Here is a 14,535-nt window from a genome sequence, read left to right as displayed (position 1 = left end):
CACAATAAAATATAAACTCCTTGAGGACAGAGGGCATTTCATTTTTATCTGTACCATGAGCACATAAAATACAGTGCCTGACATATGGTAGGTTTTTAAAGGATACTTATCATTACAGCATAAGGACCTTTTCCTTTTTTTTTTTTTTTTTTTTTTTTTTGTATATCTGTTACCTACTGCCTTGTCCATATTAGGTGCTTAATATATATCTGTTGACTGCAAAGACAGAAAGGAAAATATGCAACGCATGTACCAAGGATTGCAATGTAACTTTCAAAGAGATGGGAGGTACCAGACAAGTCTAGAAATAGAATATTCCCTCCCTGCATTAGCATAAGATAGAGTCAGGTATAACAGAGTGCCCAAAGCCAAGTTTTGTAATTTGGACTGCAAGAAGGAAGGCAGGACCAAGAGGGATGAAGACTACTTTCTTTTTGATCTTGGTGAGCCCTTGGGCCTGTGCCCTGTACATTGAAAAATGAGCAGAGCATCATTGAGAACTTGGACTTCTTTAGGCTGGGCTTGTGTTTGTTTACCCTTCTCCTCAGGCTTTTCTTCTCGCCTGCTGATCATCCAACTGTCTCAATGTTTGGGTGCAATATGGAGATGTTGAGAAATACTAATAAGGGGGAAGAAATCATAGGTGCCAGAACGGGGGCTGTCTGCAGCTGGTAGTTTGCCTAATAACTACCAGGATTGATTTAGCCATGCAGCACTTCACCGTATGCCTGAAAGATCACTTTTGGGGTCCAAACTGGATAATGGAGATGGGAGGTCAGAGGTGGACAAGCTGGGAATGTTATGAATAGAAAAGGGGAAAAACCGAAAAAACAAAACAAACAAACAAACAAAAAAAACAGAAAGATTGCTGTCAGCTCTGCTATGGGAGTGGAGCCAGAGAGGGGAACTTCAGCCAGGCAGGCAGGAAGGGAGGATCTTAGCAGAAAAGCAGGTGGAGCCTCCAAATCCAGGGCAGGATGATCAGTGACAGCAAGCATACCCTCAGGTTACTATTGTGAAATGACAAACCCATCTGACTTTAGTTCTGGCAAAAAAGGTTTGCCTTCTTCCCATGATTAGCTAACTCTGCTGAAGCTATTCCTTTCTGAGCAAGGGGGAGGAGGGAGCTGAACCTGAGAAGGAGGTGGATAGAGATAGTGAGATAGTGAATAGTTGGTATCTGAAAGCCAAGAGGGAAAAATGAAAATGAAAAAAAAACAAACAAACAAACAAACAAAAAACAACAACAACTCACTTCTGGCAGCTATTCAATCCACGGGGAAAAAACTTCACCTCCCTGTCTCATGTGAAAGCTCCCACTCTCCAGGATCAGGTTAAGGCAAAATCCCACTCCTTAATAGTCAGAAGTTGGGTGAACAGTGGGTTGAGTGCTTGATTTCAATTGAGGAGGACCCAAACTCAAATTTGTTCTCATTTATTGATTAACTCTGTGATACTGGAAAGTCACATAACTACTTTATGCCTCAGTTTTCCCATCTGTGAAGTGAAAGGGTTGGACTCAATTGCCTCTAAGTTACACTTGGAAAAATAGAAACACTACACAAAAATGAGAACTTTAAAAAGAATAATGATTAATATTAGGCTATTACTCTATAATATTCATGAGGAAGCAAGAATTAATATTTAGGGACATGTTTCATAATCACCAGGAAAAACCAGGATTTTATATGGACTATTGGGGATAACATCAGCACTGGAAATTATCTTGTACATTTCTAACCTAATAGTCATCCAAGTGCCAAGTTGTAAAATAAGAGGGCAATGGAATGGACAAAGAGTTGTACTTATGATCGAATTCAGAATGGATACAAGGAAGAAAGTTCTTGAAATTTTCCCTTAAAGTATGACAATAATAATAATTATGATAATTAGCTTTGAACTTTAAGGTTTGCAAAACACATTTCCTGTTTTATTTCATCATTTTTACAATGAATCTAGGATGTAGGTATTATTAATATATAAGGAAATTGAAACAGACAAAGACTAAGTCACTTACTCAGAGTCACACAGCCAGGAAGTGTCTCAGCCCAAATCTGAACTTAAATCTTCTGATTTTAGGTCCACCCAACTCCCTTGCTTCTTTTTTTTAAATCTTTCTCCAAAGTTATTACCAAATCAAAGGGTAAATCCTTATAGAGCTAATGGGGCACTAGTAATACTCTTTTGCTAATATCTATTAGACATCTCAGGAAATCACTATGGTTTCATGGAAAGAACCATAGATTAGGAGTCAAAAGTTAATCTCTTACGTGAATTTATATGAACAAATAACTTCTCTGGGCTTCATTTTCCTCATTTATAAAATGAGAAGATTTTTTTTTTCGAAATCTGTGATCCACTAGAAAATGCATATGTGCCTTCAAGGATCCCATATTCTAAATGAGAAGAGAAAATTACATAGAAGATAATTTTCAAAAAGCTACGAATGTTGTACATTTAGAATACCAATTTTGGCCATGAAGATAGAATGAGAAAATGTCTCCCTCCCTCCTTGGCAAAAGTGGACAGTTATACATATGGATTATTGAATATTTTCTCAGACTTGGCTGATATGTCAGTTACTTTTGCTGATGAGCATCCAATATCTTTAAAAAAAAAACCTTTGCTGTGGTATATGTTTGTAATTATTGTGCTGTAAGAAATGAGAAGCAGAATTATTTCAGAAAAAGTTGGAAAGGCTTACATGAACAGATGCAATGTGAAGTGAGAAGAACCAGAAGAATATTGTACACAGTAACAGCAATATTGTTCAGTGAAGAATTGTCAATGACTTAGCTATTCTCAGCAATAAAATGATGAAAGACAATCCCAAAAGGACTAATGACGAAACATAACCAACTCCAAAGAAAGAACTGATATTGATTTAATACAAACTAAAGCATGCTATTTTTCATTTTCTTTCATTTTTGCTTATGTTCAAGTCTTCTTATACAAAATGACTAATATGGAAATGTTTTTCATAATTTTATATCCATAATCCATATCTAATTATTTACCATCTCAGGGAGGGAATAGAAGAAGAAGGGAGTGAAGAATAGAACCCACAATTTTAAATTAAAATGTTAAAACTTTTATAAAAATCTTTGTTATAATAGTAATAATAGTAGCTAGCATTTATATGGTATTTTAAAATTTGCAAAGCACTTTACAAAAATATCATGTTATCCTATTACAAAAATTGTTCACTAGGTAGAAGGACAAGGAGGAATAAATTCAGGAATGGAGGTAATAGGAAAGAAACCTAAGTTGTTTTTGATGTTATTTTGTCTCAGAATAGAAGCAGTTAAGTAAAAGAGTTTAGTGGAAGGTATATTAGTCAAGGGAGGTTTACATTAAATTTGATTGATTTAGATTGATTAGATAGAGGGCCATCTCAAGCCATCCTGATCTACAACTTGCCACTGGAAGCAGATGATTCTTTTTTTTTTTTTTTTTTTTTTTTTAAATTATATATATATATATATATATATATATATATATATATATATTATAATATTATCCCTTGTATTCATTTTTCCAAATTACCCCCCCTCCCTCTATTCCCTCCCCCCGACGACAGGCAATACCATACATTTTACATGTGTTACAATATAGTCTAGGTACAATACATGTGTGTGAATATCATTTTCTTGTTGCACAATAAACATTAGAATCCGAAGGTACATGCAACCTGGGCAGACAGATATTAGTGCTAACAATTTACATTCCCCTCCCAGTGTTTCTTCTCTGGGTGTAGCTACCTCTGTCCATCATTGATCAACTGGAAGTGAGTTGGATCTTCTTTATGTTGAAGATTTCCACTTCCATCAGAATACATCCTCATACAGTATTGTTGTTGAAGTGTACAGTGATCTTCTGGTTCTGCTCATTTCACTCAGCATCAGTTGATTTAAGTCTCTCCAGGCCTCTCTATATTCCTCCTGCTGGTCATTTCTTACCGAGCAATAATATTCCATAACCTTCATATACCACAATTTACCCAACCATTCTCCAATTGATGGACATCCATTCATCTTCCAGTTTCTAGCTACAACAAAAAGAGCTGCCACAAACATTTTGGCACATATATGTCTCTTTCCGCTCTTTAGTATTTCTTTGGGATATAATCCCAGTAGTAGCGCTGCTGGGTCAAAGGGTATGCACAGTTTGATAACTTTTTGGGCATAATTCCAGATTGCTCTCCAGAATGGCTGGATTCTTTCACAACTCCACCAGCAATGTATTAGTGTCCCAATTTCCCCACATCCCCTCCAACATTTGTCATTATTTGTTCCTGTCATCTTAGCCAATCTGACAGGTGTGTAGTGGTATCTCAGAGTGGTCTTAATTTGCATTTCTCTGATCAGTAGTGATTTGGAACACTCTTTCATGTGAGTGGGTATAGTTTCAATTTCTTCCTCTGAGAATTGTCTGTTCATATCCTTTGACCATTTATCAATTGGAGAATGGTTCGGTTTCTTATAAATTAGGGTCAGTTCTCTATATATTTTGGAAATGAGACCTTTGTCAGAACCTTTGTTTTTAAAAATATTTTCCCAATTTGTTACTTCCCTTCTAATCTTGTTTGCATTAGTATTATTTGTACAGAAACTTTTTAGTTTGATGTAATCAAAATCTTCTATTTTGTGATCAATAATGATCTCTAGTTCTCCTCTGGTCATAAATTCCTTCCTCCTCCACAAGTCTGAGAGGTAGATTATCCTCTGTTCCTCTAATCTATTTATTATCTCCCTCTTTATGCCTAAATCATGGACCCATTTTGATCTTATCTTGGTATATGGTGTTAAGTGTGGATCCATATCTAATTTCTGCCATACTAATTTCCAGTTTTCCCAACAGTTTTTTCCGAATAATGAATTTTTATCCCTAATGTTGGAATCTTTGGGTTTGTCAAAGATTAGATTGCTATAGATGTACCCTTTTTTGTCCTTTGTATCTAATCTGTTCCACTGATCTACCGGTCTATTTCGTAGCCAATACCAAATGGTTTTGGTGACTGCTGCTATATAATATAGCTTTAGATCAGGTACACTTAGACCACCTTCCTCTGAGTTTTTTTTCATTAGTTCCCTTGCAATTCTTGACCTTTTATTCTTCCATATGAATTTTGTTGTTATTTTTTCTAGGTCATTAAAATAGTTTCTTGGGAGTCTGATTGGTATAGCACTAAATAAATAGATTAGTTTGGGGAGTATTGTCATCTTTATTATATTCGCTCGGCCTATCCAAGAGCACTGAATGTCTTTCCAATTATTTAAATCTGATTTTATTTTTGTGGCAAGTGTTTTGTAATTTTTCTCATATAATTCCTGACTTTTCTTTGGTAGATGGATTCCCAAATATTTTATACTCTCAACATTTGTTTGGAATGGAATTTCTCTTTGTATCTCTTGCTGTTGCATTTTGTTAGTGATATATAAAAATGCCGAGGATTTATGTGGATTTATTTTGTATCCTGCCACTTTGCTGAAATTTTGAATTATTTCTACCGTGTTTCCCCGATAATAAGACACTGTCTTATTATTTTTTTGGGACTAAAAAACACCAGAGGGCTTATTTTCAGGGGAGGGCTTATTTTATCCTCCATCATGCCCCTTTTATCCTCCATCATGCCCATTTTAGCCTCCATCATGCCCCTTTTTATCCTCCATCATGCCCATTTTAGCCTCCATCATGCCCCTTTTAGCCTCCCCCCTGAGTGCTTATTTTATTCTCCATCGCTTACTGAACTTACCGAGTTTTTAGATGGTCCTGTCTCAGCTCTACTCCGCGGCGCTGCTCTCAGTAGCGCCAGCAAGCAAATCACCAGGGAAGAAGAGGATGACGCACTCACTGCTGCAGCTCTGATTGGATGCAGCTCGGAGCGCGACGTGCGTTTCACCCGGGAGGGGAGGGCGGCGCTGCTTACTGAAGGTACCGCTACGCAGCATATAGCGCAGGGGATCACCATGATGACCGTTTTCATAGTAAGTTCGATAGGGCTTATTTTCGGGGGAGGGCTTATTTTAGCGGAATATTAAAGAGTATGTGGGTGTCTTATTTTCAGGATAGGTCTTATTATCGGGGAAACACGGTAGTAGCTTTTTAGCAGAGTCTTTGGGGTTCTCTAAGTATACCATCATGTCATCTGCAAAAAGTGATAGTTTAATTTCCTCATTTCCTACTCTAATTCCTTGAATCTCTTTCTCGGCTCTTATTGCCGAGGCTAGCGTTTCTAGTACTATATTGAATAGTAATGGTGATAGTGGGCAGCCTTGTTTCACTCCTGATCTTACTGGGAAAGGTTGCAGTTTATTTCTATTGCATATTATGCTTACTGACGGTCTTAAATATATACTCCTGATTATTCTAAGGAATAATCCATTTATTCCTATACTCTCAAGAGTTTTTAGTAGGAATGGATGTTGGATTTTGTCAAATGCTTTTTCTGCATCTATTGAGATGATCATATGGTTCTTATTAATTTGATTATTAATATGGTCAATTATATTAATAGTTTTCCTAATATTAAACCAGCCCTGCATTCCTGGAATAAATCCTACTTGATCATAGTGTATTATCTTGGAGATGATTTTCTGAAGTCTTTTTGCTAATATCTTATTTAAGATTTTAGCATCAATATTCATTAAGGAGATTGGTCTATAATTTTCTTTCTCAGTTTTCGATCTACCAGGTTTAGGTATCAGTACCATGTCTGTGTCATAAAAGGAGTTTGGTAGGACTCCTTCATCCCCTATTTTTTCAAATAATTTATATAACATTGGGGCTAATTGTTCTTTAAATGTTTGGTAGAATTCACATGTGAATCCATCTGGCCCTGGGGATTTTTTCCTGGGGAGTTGATTAATAGCTTGTTCTATTTCTTTTTCTGAAATGGGACTATTTAAGCAATTTATCTCCTCCTCTGTTAATCTAGGGAGCCTATATTTTTGGAGGAAGTCATCCATTTCACTTAAGTTATCAAATTTATTGGCATAAAGTTGGGCAAAGTAACTCCTTATTATTTCTCTAATTTCCTCTTCATTGGTGGAAAGATCCCCCTTTTCATTTGTAAGACTATCAATTTGATTTTTCTCTTTCTTTTTTTTTGATCAAATTTACCAAAGGTTTATCTATTTTATTGGCTTTTTCATAAAACCAACTCTTGGTTTTATTTATTAATTCAATAGTTTTTTTACTTTCAATTTTATTGATTTCTCCTTTTAATTTTTGTATTTCGAGTTTAATTTTTGGTTGGGGGTTTATAATTTGGTCTTTTTCTAGCCTTTTAAGTTGTAAGCCCAATTCGTTAATCTTCTCTTTCTCAATTTTCTTCAAATAAGCCTCTAAAGATATAAAATTTCCCCTTATTACTGCTTTAGCTGCGGAAGCAGATGATTCTAAATGAGAAATTGAGGCTGGTGACTTTGCCCACCCCAGCTTTACTAAATCCAACTCACTGGCATTTCATGGCATCATTTCCCTGACATCATTATCCTCTTTTAGAATGAAGGATGAGCCACAAAAATAAGATGAGATAGGAAAAGTGTCCTCAGAGAGTTAGATTCTACTCTGGAACTTGTAGGAGAAGTAAGGTTTGGTTAAAGTCTTAAAAGATTTGTGTGGACAGTATAAGACATAAGGACAGGGAATAGCATGAATAAAGACTGGAGTTGGAGATTACAATGGCATATAAAAAAAACAGGCTAGTACAATATTTGGGGGATTTGTTGAGGTTTAGTCGTTTTTACTTGTGTCTAACTCCTCCTGATCCATTTGATATTTCCTTGGCAAAGACACTGGAGTGGTTTGCCATTTCCTTCTCCAGCTCATTGGAGAAATTGAAGCAAACAAAATTGAGTGACTTGCCCAGGATCACACAATTAATAAGTGTCTGAGACCAGATTTGAACTGAAGAAAATAAGTTTTCCTGACTCTGTACCCTGTTACTTTATCCACTGTACCACCTTGCCAACCTAATTGGAGAACAACTGGGTGATAAAAGTTGATTATATACATTTTGTGAGATTGTGAAGGAGGGGAAGGACAGTACAAAATTTGTAATCAATGAAATAAACAGAAGAGAACACTAGTATATTCTGGAAGAGAGAGATGATGCTGAGTGGTATTTTAGGAAGATTACTCAAGCAATCTAATGGATGAGAATGGGCGAGAGAGTTAGGGAGACCAGCAAGGCAATTATGGTACTGGCTCATCAGGGAATTGCTGATAAGGGCCTGAACTAGTTTAGTGGCAATGGGGAAAGAAGTGGAAGGGTGAAGCTGAGAGACTCTTCAAAAGAAGAAATGACAGGATTTGGTGACAGACTGGATATAGAGGATGATGGAATAATAACAATGGTGGTGATAATTACATTTATTATATATAGTGCTTTGCAGTTTATAAAAAAAGCTCCTTTGATTTTATCCTCACAACAACCTTGTAAGTTGTATAGGCAAAAATAGTGTTTCCAATTCTAGAATCACACATTGTTTTGACCTAATGCCAATGCCAGCTGACTCTGGATCCTGACTTTTCCCTGCGTCTCAATTATTTTGCATCCTGAATGGTCTGTATATATATATATATAGATATATAGATAGATAGATAGATAGATAGATAGATAGATAGATATAGATATAGATCTTGCATTTTTAAAATAATGTAAAAAATGCAAAATTATCCTCATGGCATCCTTATTGAGAGGGATGGTCAATAGGGATTATTTCTACTCCATAGAAAGCAAAACTGTGGCCCATAGTTCCTGTGAGTTGAAAAAGAAAAAGGGAAAAAAATAAAAAATTCAAGATAATTCCAAGTTTCCACCCTTCGAGAATCAGTGTCATTGATAGAAATAAGAAAGTTGAGGAAAAATTTCCCCCCAAATATTCTTGGAAAGAGGTGTTGGGGTAACAATGTGATGATTCAGGGCAGTTCCAATGGTCTTGTGATGGAGAGAGCTATCTGCACTCAGAGAGGGAACTGAGGGTGAATCACAACATAGTATTTTCACTCTTGTTGTTGTTTTTTGCTTGCATTGTGTTTTATTTCTCATTTTTTTTCTTTTTTATCTGATTTTTCTTGTGCAACATGATATTTGTGGAAATAGGTATAGAAGTATTGCACATGTTTAACATTGGATTACTTGCTGTCTAGGGGAAAGGTTGGGGGAAGGGAGGAAAAAAATTAGAACGCAAGATTTTGCAAGGGTGAATGTTAAAAAATATCTATGTATACATTTTGAAAAATAAAAAAGCTTTAATTTAAAAAGAGGTTTTGGGGAAAGAGTGAGGAAGAAAAGAGGATTTCCATTTTGGAGAAGCTGAGTTTCAGGTAATTCAGGACATTCAAATAGATGTCTCCTATAGGAAGTTGGCAATATGGGATAAAGATATAAGAAAGAATTCAGTCCCAAGGTATGAATCACTTTAGGGAGAGAACATGGAGTAAATAAAAAACAATGTTTTCAGAGTCCGACAACCTCGGTTTGAATTCTGGTTTGATTATTTACCTATGTGTTCTTGGACATCATTATCATCTCCAAGCCTCAGTTTCTTCATCTATAGAAGGGACAGACCTAGAAGACTCTACTTTTCCTTCTAACTCTAAATATATGAGACTCTGAGAGGCTTTTTGGGGTTGTTGGTCCCAGTATGTTATTCTAGCCAAAATCAAGGAGACAAGAATTATTAACATTTATGTAGTGCCTTAAGTTTTGCAAATTGCATTTAATATAATATCTCACTTGATTCTAACTATTCTGAAAGGTAGGTGCCTTTTTAATCTTCGTTTTACAGAAATGCCTGAAAAGCCTGAGAAAAACGAGGCTGAGAAAAGTGATTTGGTCAGCATCACAGACCTATTAAGTTTTTAATTTTGTATAGCAGGATTTGAACTCAGATATCCCTGACTCCAAATCCAATCTTAATCATACACTGTTTCTTTAAAAGGGTATCATCTCTTTCCAACTCTGAAGTTGCCTTTAGGTAACAAGGCAAGCAACCTAATCAGCTGTTTTCTTGGGGGTTGTTCCTTAAATTAGTTTTTCTACTGACCCTTTGGAGTTTCATTTATTAGCAGGAATTAGAGCAAACTACCTGAATTGAGACCTTGGTGCAGCAAAGGAGTGTACCGTTGGGAGTTTCATTTGACTTTATCTGTGTCTTTTTGTGTTCTTTGTCTTATTTTGGCAAAATCTTGTGCATCAGGCTTTACCATAAGTTATCTGATGTCCTTGGCACAGAATATTATCATTTTGTCAAAAAATTGATAAGCACTTCTAAGCCATACCCTATTTCTTTGGCTGTGTCTGTGTCAAGCTATGGAATACCATAGTTATTATGATGAAGCAATACTGTTGACTTGGTAGTTCTCTTGAAGAAATGTCACCCCCCACACACACACACCCTTTTTATTTTATTTTTTCCCTTGGCATTATGGGTTTTTTTTTTAATTTCATTATTTTTATTCCAGATTTTTATTTTCAAAACATATGCATGGTAATTTTTCAATATTAACTTTTGCAAAAGCTTGTTCCAAATTTTCCCTTCCTTCTCTCCATCCCCTCCCCTAGATGGCAAGTAATCCAATATATGTTAAACTTGTTAAAATATATATGTTAAATACAATTTTTTGATAATATATAAAATTATCATGCTGCACAAAAAAGTCAGATCAAAAAGAAAAAAAATGAGAAAGAAAATAAAATGCAAGGAAACCACAACAAAAAGAGTGAAAATACTATGTTGTAATCCACACTCAGTCCCCACAATCCTCTCTCTTGGTGCAGGTGGCTTTCTCTTCACCAGAAAACCATTGGAACTGGCCTGAATCATCTAACTTTTGAAAAGAGACACATCCATCAAAAATGATCTTTATATAATCTTGTTGTTGGCATGTACAATGATTGTCTGGTTCTGATCATTTCACTTAGCATCAATTCATGTCAGTCTCTCCAGGCCTCTCTGAAATCATCCTGCTGATTGTTTCTTATAAAACAATAATATTCCATAACATTCATATACCATAACTTATTTAGCCATTCTCCAATTAATAGGTTTCCACTCAGTTTCCAGTTTTTTGCCATTACAAAAAGGGATGCCACAAACATTTTTTGCAAAGGGAAACTTTAAGGGATTGGCCCATTTAAGACCAAAAAATAGAACTGGGATAATCCTAACTTCCTCTCTGATACTTTAGCTTTTCCTTGGGAGAAATTAAAGAGCCAGACTTAATGGAACTTGAAGCCATATTTCTTTCTTTGGATTCTGATACTACAATGCTCTGAGTGCTGGTGATTTCAATTCAGTCCTGGAGTGAATTACAACCCTGTGATCTCTCCAAGAGCCCTTTAGTATTCCACAGTCTGTAATAGATGTTTTTAATTCTCATGAAAATATTGAGCAAACATCGGAGAAAGATGTTTTACAACCTCCAGCCAATGTGGAAGGTCGTTAACATTGTTATTAGAGACAATCCAGATGATTTAGACAGGACCTTTGACAAGGGTACACACCTGTCCGTGAATAACAGGCGGCTGTTTATTACCCATGCTATTAATTAAGTGGAGAATAAAGATTGGAAAGTACACCCGCTCCAAGGAATTCCTCAATGGTACAGTCTGTGTGGGATGTGGCTCTCTAACAAAATGGAAGCCCACTTTCCCACTTTTTGCTGGGTTAACCTCCTCTTATCTTCATAGGTAAGTTCAAAAGCAATTTCTACCAAGTACAAATACCAATTTCTACTACTCCTAAAATCATCCAAGGTACCAATCCATGTTAGTCCTCTTCTAGTGATCGATTTGCCTCCCTTTTTGTGACTGAGATAAGTTACTTACTGGAAAGTACACCACATTTGAAATCCAAAGAGCTGAGTTTTAAACTTAATTCTGCCACTTACTGTTTGTTTGATCTTGGGCCTCTATTTCTTTATCTGGGAAATAAGAGACCTGGATTACATGATCTCAAAAAGCTACAACTTAAGTCTAAAGGCAATTGCAAACTCCTTCCTGGATTCCTGGATTCAATCCATTTCTAGTTTCTTTGCTATCAGTAAGGAATTAATGCTAAAGGTTGATTTTATGCTAATATGCACTTTAACATAGAAAGCAAAACTGGAAGTAATCACCATACCCAACATGTGATTCTGTATATATATATATATATATATATATATATATATATATATATATATATATATATATATATATATATATATATATAGTTAACTAGTTAACTTTAAATAATTCAATATCAAATTTTGAAATAAAGGAAAAGTAAAATAAAACCATATACAAGTTGTGCTCTTATCTAATTAATTTATAACTACATATTTAGACATGTTCTTTCTCATATAATACCTATTTTTAGTTTTAATAGTCAATTTCCTTTAAATTGTAAAGAACTTATAAGAATGTCTTTTCTTCCTCCCTTCCTTCTTTTCCTTTCTATTTTCATTCCCTCCCTCCTTTTCCTTCTTTACTTCTCCTGACCTTCCCCCCTTCCTTCCCCTCTGCTCTCTCTCCCTTTGTCACTCTATATTCCCAACTCTCCCCATCAAAGTCCAAATATAATTTCAAGTTCTATTTGGTTTATTATCAAATTCAATTCAATAAACATTTTAAAGTATTTTGTTGTTCAACTGCTACTGTTACGGAGGTTACAGTTATAATCTGTGTATGGATAGAATACACATATTGGCCTATCATTAATTAAGACTCTATATTGTATAGGCCCCTGCCCAGAGAGCTTGGAACATTGGAATTTGGCTCATTTTTCTTTTTTGTCTAGGTATTCTTACTTACTTTGCAAATGCCAAGGTAATGAGGCACAAAATATAAGACAAAATTATTACACAGACAATGGAAACACAAAGTATTCATTCATATCCAATCCCATCAATAGACAAGGTAATTCAAATCAATTCAATATTAACCATTCATTTTGTGGCAGGAACTGTGTTTAGTTCCTGAAGGAAAATGAAAGGGGAAAGGAAAGGGAAGGGAAAGAGAAAGGGCAAGGAAGGCTGTTCTATGGGAATTTGTTGGACCAATTCCTTAGTCTCATTACAAATTTATGCTAACATCCTAAGGTTGAGATGACCTCTGAGTGAGAAAACAACTTTGCCAGAAAATCAACTCCCTTCTCTAGACTTAAATGGTCCACATGGCAGACAGAACAAGACCCACCGTTATTCTCTACGTCATGGCTCTTTTTCCCTAGGTCCCAGGAATTCTTGAAGCTTCTTAATTGAACCAAGAGCTCCTGGTCAGGTTCCTAGGTGCCTCTGCTTGGTTCTGAAGCTGCTCCATTGCTTGACTGCTCAATGGCTGCTAGCTTTCATTCCAGCTGCTCCTGGCTTAGTTCAGGGATTCTTTATCATAATTGAGGATCCCTTTGTTGCTTCATCATTTCAACCCCACCACTGTTTTGCTCTCCCTGGCATCCATCTGCTCTTATATCCACTGCTGCTGCTTCCATTGTACCTGCCATATGCTCACTCTTCTGCAGTAAAGGGTTAGAGCTCTAAAAATCAGATAGCCAGGCCCGATTTGCCTTTCTGCTCGTTACCACATCTCCAGCTCTATTGTTAGTTAGTCCTACAGCCATGCCCAGTTGGCACACAAAAAGGTCTCATTAAGCATATTACGGCAACCTCCTGAAGATCTAATGATTCACCCTTCTCAACTGAAGGTCCATAGTACTTAGTCTTTGTTGAGTTAGAGCTACTGACTTGTAGTTATATCTTCCCTAACCCCAGGATTCAGGAATTAGGCTCTCCTTTCCTCCACATAACCAATACCTCCTGAGGAGTGTTTTTGAGGATAGAAAAGACAAATACACCCCTTTCCATTTGCATTTCCAAATCTTGTCAGCCCTCCCAGTCACTGGTGCCAAAACTATGCAAATTATCTTAAGGCCTAGCAGAGCCTTATAATGCCACTAGGAACACTGAAAGGAGAAGGGGTAAATTTGGCAGCCACTGCTGAGAATTCTGCTGTAATAGCAATTGCTTATATTGCTATTACACAGTTTATAGGTTGAAAAGAGATAACCAAGGAATAGGCAGCAAGATTTGGAAGCTTTAAAAGATGAGTGAAGAACATGAGCAAAAAATTGTAGGCATAGGAAACAATATGGGCAAAAAAACAAAGGTAGGAAAGCAGAACGCATATTTAATGGATGAAAGTTGATTGGGCCTTTTAATTCACATTTCAGCAAGATAGGAGCCACAGTATAATGTATGCAATGTATTTTTATTTATTTCATTAAATAATCCCCAAATACGTGTAAATTATTTTAAAATTCATATAAAATTTTTAAGTTCCAAATCCACCTTTTCCTCCAGGCTCATAAGGGAAACAATATGATATCAACTATATATGTGAAATCATGCAAGACATTTCTACATTAAACATGTTGCAAAAGGAAAAATATACACACACAAACTCTAGGAAAATAAAGTTTAAAAAATGTATTTCAATTTGCATTCAGAGTTAACCAATTCTCTGTGTACCATAGTTATTTTGACATA

The sequence above is a fragment of the Sminthopsis crassicaudata genome, chromosome 3, assembly GCF_048593235.1.
Source record: "Sminthopsis crassicaudata isolate SCR6 chromosome 3, ASM4859323v1, whole genome shotgun sequence".
Classification (NCBI taxonomy): Eukaryota; Metazoa; Chordata; class Mammalia; order Dasyuromorphia; family Dasyuridae; genus Sminthopsis; species Sminthopsis crassicaudata.
The sequence above is the reverse complement of the archived record's forward strand: the minus strand, read 5'-3'. Positions refer to the sequence as shown.